This window comes from Amblyomma americanum, chromosome 1, assembly GCF_052857255.1.
Source record: "Amblyomma americanum isolate KBUSLIRL-KWMA chromosome 1, ASM5285725v1, whole genome shotgun sequence".
Taxonomy (NCBI): Eukaryota; Metazoa; Arthropoda; class Arachnida; order Ixodida; family Ixodidae; genus Amblyomma; species Amblyomma americanum.
Window position 1 is genome coordinate 175,830,656 of NC_135497.1, and position 6,280 is coordinate 175,836,935.

General features: G+C 48.5%; 1 long non-coding RNA gene across 1 annotated transcript; it reads left to right on the forward strand.

The window, feature by feature from the left end:
- Nucleotides 1-215: 215 nt before the first annotated feature.
- Nucleotides 216-5,841, forward strand: LOC144093715 (uncharacterized). Its single transcript, XR_013306313.1, has 2 exons — nucleotides 216-286; nucleotides 5,590-5,841. It is a non-coding gene; the product is annotated as an uncharacterized LOC144093715 (long non-coding RNA).
- The last annotated feature ends 439 nt before the right edge of the window (nucleotides 5,842-6,280 follow it).

Consider the following 6,280-nt stretch of genomic DNA (forward strand, 5'->3'; position numbering starts at 1 on the left):
GCGAACTGTTTATGCGCGCGGAGCCCCGTGCGTTTGGCATCGCGTGAAACTGCTTCGTCAAACGTCTGAGGATGTCACGCTATGTGGCGCTTTAAACCTTCGCAGCTGCGCAGCTGTCGCAAAGTGCGGTTGGACGCCAAGCACGTGGCTGTTGTGATCAGCCCCGTGGCGCTAATATAAACTCTTCACCACTAACAGGGCGCAGAGAAATCGAAAATGAAGACGTCCACCGTCGTCCTCTTGGGTCTCGTGGTCCTGCTAGCGCTGGCCAGCTGCCAAGCCGAAGGTGAGTACTCAGGGAGCCCGATGTCGCAACTAGCCCTCTGGCTCTCGTGGCTCGATGGTGGTTATTTTGTATTCGCTGTTTTTTTTTGTTAGCGATAACCGCAAAGGAAAGTGTTTCACGCCTGTAAAGAACAACATTGCTTTTCCCCATGGCACGATTCATTGTGTAATCAAATTTACTTGCATCGCAGCTCCAATTATTTGACCTAACATAAAATATGTGTCAATAAAGATGACTTATCTTGTAAGATTTCTTTTAACGGTACGTTTTTTTTTCCAATACGTGGTTTAAATTTGATGAAAGAGCTCTCGTTGTGCACCGTTACTCTCACCCGTACAATAATATATTTCCTTTAGGAGTAAGCGTTCTTATTTAACTGCCTTTAAGAAACTGTAACGAAAAATGGCTGTGGTTTAGCTCTGGTTAAACGTGGAGTGACGCGATAGCTACATCTGGCTGGGTGGAACTCGCTCAGTCGAATTGCAAAAGTCAGTCTTTCGCCGCTCCGCTTCGCTGGGCGTTTCTTCTTCATCTTCGTCCCACTTGACATGGCGCATGCACACAGCTGTTGCAGCTGTTGCGCACCGCGCCGCCGGCAGCAGCAGCTGCTCCGCACCACGTGACCAACCCTAGTGACCAACCCCGTGACCAACGGCCGCACCACGTGATCGACCCACGTGAACAACCACGTGACCAACGGCGCCGCCATGGAGCTCAAGTGGTGCTACGCTGAAGGGTCGAAGAGGTGGCGTAGTGTAGCTATCGCTACAAACGTGCTCGCGGTGCAATTCGCCCGCTTTTTACAAATTGGTTCGCACAGCTCGGCAATACCCACTCCGTATAGATGAATTCCATTCTTTCACAGCAAGGTTGTTTACACACTTTTTCTTCAGACATTCGCTGTGTCAACGTCGCTCTAGAAACTGCACCAAAAACTGCGCAAAAAAAAACAGGCCCTTATAAACGATGAAGTGATGATGCTTGTATACGTTCACATACATGTATACATGCGCACATTCAGTGCGTATAAGTATGGCAGTAAATACAGCTCTCGTGCTTGCGGTGAAAGCACAAGTATAAATCAAATCATTACTCATTGCCAACTAAGTGGGGCTGCCTGATTGAGTGCTACTTGGTCCTGAAGGCAGAGTTTTGAGCGCGAAAACGTGCATCCTTGCCCAGAAGGGTCCGCAATGTCTTATGCCCTAATGACCGAGTAAATGTCAATGGACGCTTCAAGCGGTTGTCCCCACAGCTGCGGAAGCGAAGGCGGATAGATTCAAGAGCTATTCATAGCGCGCGTTTACACTACGAATAAGAGTTTACATGCGGCGTCTAATTGAAAATTAATACGATGCGTCTCATTACAGCTGGGTTTATCAGCTTTTATAAACACGGGAAAGCAAACAAAAAGTACTTAGTTGTATCCACGACGGCCATGAAAACTACCTGACACAAAGAATTTGTTGAGAAATTACTCAGCACCGCACTAGTATCCCTTCAAATCTTTATCGAAACAGACCAAGGACACGTGCGAGCAAGGCAGCATACAGACAGGGCGCTGACTCACTATTTGTGTGTGTGTGGGTGGAGCAATTGCCGGCAGCAACTACAAGGCTAATCCCACCGGTAGTTTACAACCACTCAACTCAACTCAACTCCCTATCTGTGTGATCAGTTGCTGGTGCGTGTCCCTGCATTGTTCCGATAATGTCGCAGCAACTTGCCCAAGGCTCCACATTTATTGAATTCTTGTTATTTGTCGTAAATTTTGGTCTAAATAGATACCAGAAGCACAAAAAAAGAACAAAAAGAAACAAATATTTGGGTGTTAGGAGACGTTCGAGCATCAAATTTTTATTTACGTGCGACAATGGGCTCTCTGATCAATACGGGGAGAAGGTTCTCTCCAGCGCATACGGACTGTATGTGTTTTATGGAAGGAACCTAAAGACGGAATTAGAGAAGCAAAGTTCGCTAGAACAACAGACTAGAACACGTTTTTTTGACGGTGTGAGCCGTTGTACGGAGCACACCTCGAATCGTCGCGTGACCGATCAAGGTCAGGAGAGAAAAATGAGTAACGAATACAGGGGCCGCGATGGAAGTGAAGTAAGTGGTTGAAGGGGAGGGTGGCTGTAGCTGACAGAGAGATTAAAACGCCGTCCGCCGCTGGATGTCGGAGCTGTGAAGGCCTTCGGCTACGTAAGCCTGTCAAATCGGTTCCGTGTTTCTCTCTTGCCCCGAGTGACTCCAGAGCTCGAAAGCGCTTGGTGAGAACAAGCTCAGCCAATATTCTCTCTGCGGGCAGCTGGAAGAACAAGATAACAGACAAAAAATGCGGTGGAGACACTTAAGACTACTTGAATGAATGAGAAAGCATTGTAGCTCCGCGGTTGAAATGTTTCAGAGAGATGCATCGCGGGCAACTACGCCCCAGCCTGAACATTTTGCTCGCGCCTGTGTAGCAATGCCTCCGCTTCACGTTGCCGCAGCTCGACGTCGGCCGCGCGCTTCTGTCGATTCAAATCCGCTCCTGGATTGCGGAGTTCAACGTCTCCTTGACGCTTCGAACATTTGTGTCTAGCTTTCCGCGCTCCTACTATAGCGACAGTCGTCGATGGTGCTGCCCGCCTCTGCAGCCGTTGAGTGGCATTTCTCTGCTCGCTTGCTTTGGTGGCGGCAGCGTACTCTCATGGGCGTCCTCGTCTCCCTGTTGGCGTGGATGCGGTCGCCTCGCTGGCAGCAGACGCTGTTGTCGACGCTGTTTCATCACAATCCATCGCACGCACACGCTAGACAAGGCACTCCACAGAGACGCCTAAAGGGCGAGTGAAGAGGTTTTACAATTTGACGAGTTTAACGGGGTCAAATGTGTGAAACTTGCAGGTAAAGCTTGCTAAGTATTCTTGTGCTAGGATTTCAGATTGTGACATAATCGCAGAATAAAGCAGCAAATGCGTTCAGGCTTTTCAGTGCGCAACGACAGGCAGAGGCCGCAATGATTACGTCAAGTAGGACGGTGCTACGTTTCCAGCTAAGAAGCTGCTGTTTCAAGGAAGAAAACCAACGCCGCCGAAGGTGAAGCCCACGCCGCACTGTTTGGTGGTGTTTGAAAATGCACGGCAGCTCGTGTGTGAAGGCAGCGGGCGTCTGAAATTTCGGCAAAAATGACGTCGTCACGAGTTTCTCCGCACTTCTTTAGCGCATTGAGAAGAAGCCCGACTATTGTTGCGGTATTAATCGGTGATTACGTCACTATTTTAAATGCTAGCGTAAAATTACTTAGCATGCTTTACCTAGAAGCTTCAAAGATTCGATTTCTTTAGAAACCTCAAATTACCAAAAATTTCACCTTGCCTGTAATTCTGCTATCGCGTGAGCGCTGACGCGACTGAGTCATGTGGCAGGTGGTCTGATGCCGGAGCGTGCTCCCTCCGACGCTCTGCCCCTTACCGGTGCTTTTCCACTCTGCGCACGCTGCCCCCGGTCTTTCTGTTCCGACACCATCTGTAGTCCTATTTCCCTGTACTCCTCTGACAACCTCTCCAGACTAAATGCCCTCTCCGGCTGTTTCCTGCCCTGAAGATGCTGCGGTTGCTTCCCTCTCCACTTCTTGCCATCTCCACGTCTCCCGGATTTTTTAAGAGCGTGAGCTCTTACTACTCGCATTCGAACGTTTCTTGTCCGGCCGAGATTTCAAGATGGCGGCCGGTCATGGCATGAAACCTCAGGTCAGCAAAATGTGCCCCCCCCCCCCCCCCCCATCACGTGACCAGGCGCGAGCAGTCGTCGGGCCGGCATGGCGGCCGTTTTACCCCCTCTCCTGGCGTTCCGCTATAGATGTGCCGTATGAGCGGGTGCCGAGACTGGTGCCACTTGGGGGTCGCCATCGGTGACGAAACTGTGGCCCACCCATTTGGCGCACATGGTTCGCTGTGGTGACAATAAGGCGCACAAAGTTGTTAGTCGAGTTGAAGCCTGGTATGTGTGAGGGATTCGTAACGACGACCTTTGGTCCTCGAAACCGCAATGGAGGCGACCTTCGGAGAGCCGTGGCGGGCGAACCAGTGGTTGCAGAGGGATGCAGGTGGTACCAAAAGAATCGCTGTTCTGTGATGAGCACGCCGGCATCAAAATTTGTCGAAAGCATAGGGAAAACAACTTAGCTAACGCTATTCATATTATTTCGCATTCGCGAATCATTCTTTAGTTTTTGTACCACGGCACCGAGTACGGGTTTTGTCGTAGTGGGACATATACGACTTTCGCCTTAAAAACCGGCTGTCACCTTAAAACCTATTTTTAATGCTTTCGCCTTAAAAATGGTGCAGCAGCTGCCCTTTTATTTTCCTTTTGTTAGTCCTCCCAAAATATAGACAAAGAGTATAAATAAAAGATAGAGGTGCCCCAGCCAGCAGAGCTTTACCCGGCTTGAAATCAATGAAAAATAAATGAAAATGACGCTCGTCGCGCTCATGCACGCGAGGCTCGCCGTCGACAAGACCCAGTTGCGTTCGCCGCCGAGCGAGAATCCAATCGGCGGCGTAGCCAGACGATGGAACGGCGGTGGCACGAGGACCCCGCAGAAGCGAGAACAGCGCCGGCACCAACGCGTAGAGGGCGAACTTTGGACTTCCGGAACTGCCGGCCCGGGCGATGTCCGGGCTAGGAGGGCCGCGCTGGAGCGAGAGAACGCGATGCAGCCGCCGGCTCACGCCGCTTGCTTAACTGGGCCGTTGTCCAGAGGCGTTTGAAAGTGGTACTCACTGACTGCAGCTTTCTGCGTCACACTTCCATTTATGAAAAGGAATGGTTCAGCAGGAAGTGTTCTCATTAAATGGTGGCTTCTTTTCTTTTTCTTGAGCGATCAAGCAATTGGAACAATTATGTTTTTTTAATAACTAAGAATTGATTTTGGGATAACGCAATGCTGCTTGCCAGAAATATTCATTTCACTCGCTCTGCATTATATTATTGTGCTTTCATCGCAACAGGCATGTAAATAATACTTTCAACTTATACACTTTTTAAAAGAGTATTTTAATATAAGTTTGAGGTCTATTTTGTCTAGAAAACAGCGTATATGCTTCCCCAATGAAGTTTCACGCTTTAAGGTGATCAGGACGTCATGCTGTTTGCAATGTAGGGAAACGATATCCAGCTCACTTGTTCGCAAAGGAACTGGTTTTCTATCAACCTTACCACCTAGGAAATTAACATGATAGTGGAAGGGGGCGTTCGCGTTTAATCGATCGATTTCTTTTCGCTTATCATAAATATTGCCTTTTTCTTTGCTCAAGATGGGGCCGACGATGAGAAGCATGGCCACCTGACCAGACAACGCCGAGAAGAAGATGACCCCAGTGCTAAGGATCGAAAGGAAGCCTCAGAAGGTTCAAGTGGGAAGAAGGGAGGCAAGGGCAAGGGCAAAGGAAAAGGAAAAGGCAAACAAAAATCCAAAAAAGAAGGTGGCAAAAGCAGCGAAGAAGAATGAATGCCGCTGAGCCTGGCAGCAGAGAACTGTAAAGTTTCTGAATCGGTTCCTACCTAAGGCTGGCTAAATAAAAATTGGAACAAAAAATCACTGTTCTCACTTTTGTTTTCTACAGATTGTTGGCGTGGAAACTTTGAATGTGTTAGGTGATTTATGACGTTGAGTCTGGCTGTTTGCTTTAGTCACGCTCAAAGAGCTTATACCGCCCTTTAAGAAAATTTCAAACGATAGCCTAGGGGTGCTTTATGCACTTTTTCTGAAGTCTCGAAGGAAATCTCTCTACGAGCTCTTTAAAATGATAATAATAAACCTTAATTAGCCCTCACTGAACACATATGACATCTTACCGGGCCTGACGAAGCCTCTACATGGCTTGGTTGACAGAGCCCAGCAGCGGGGCAGTCTGAACAAACAAAAAAACAATGGTATGTACTTGCTCATTGCAATATAAAGTTGTACACATAATGTTAGAAACACTGAATGCTCAAAAAGTATAT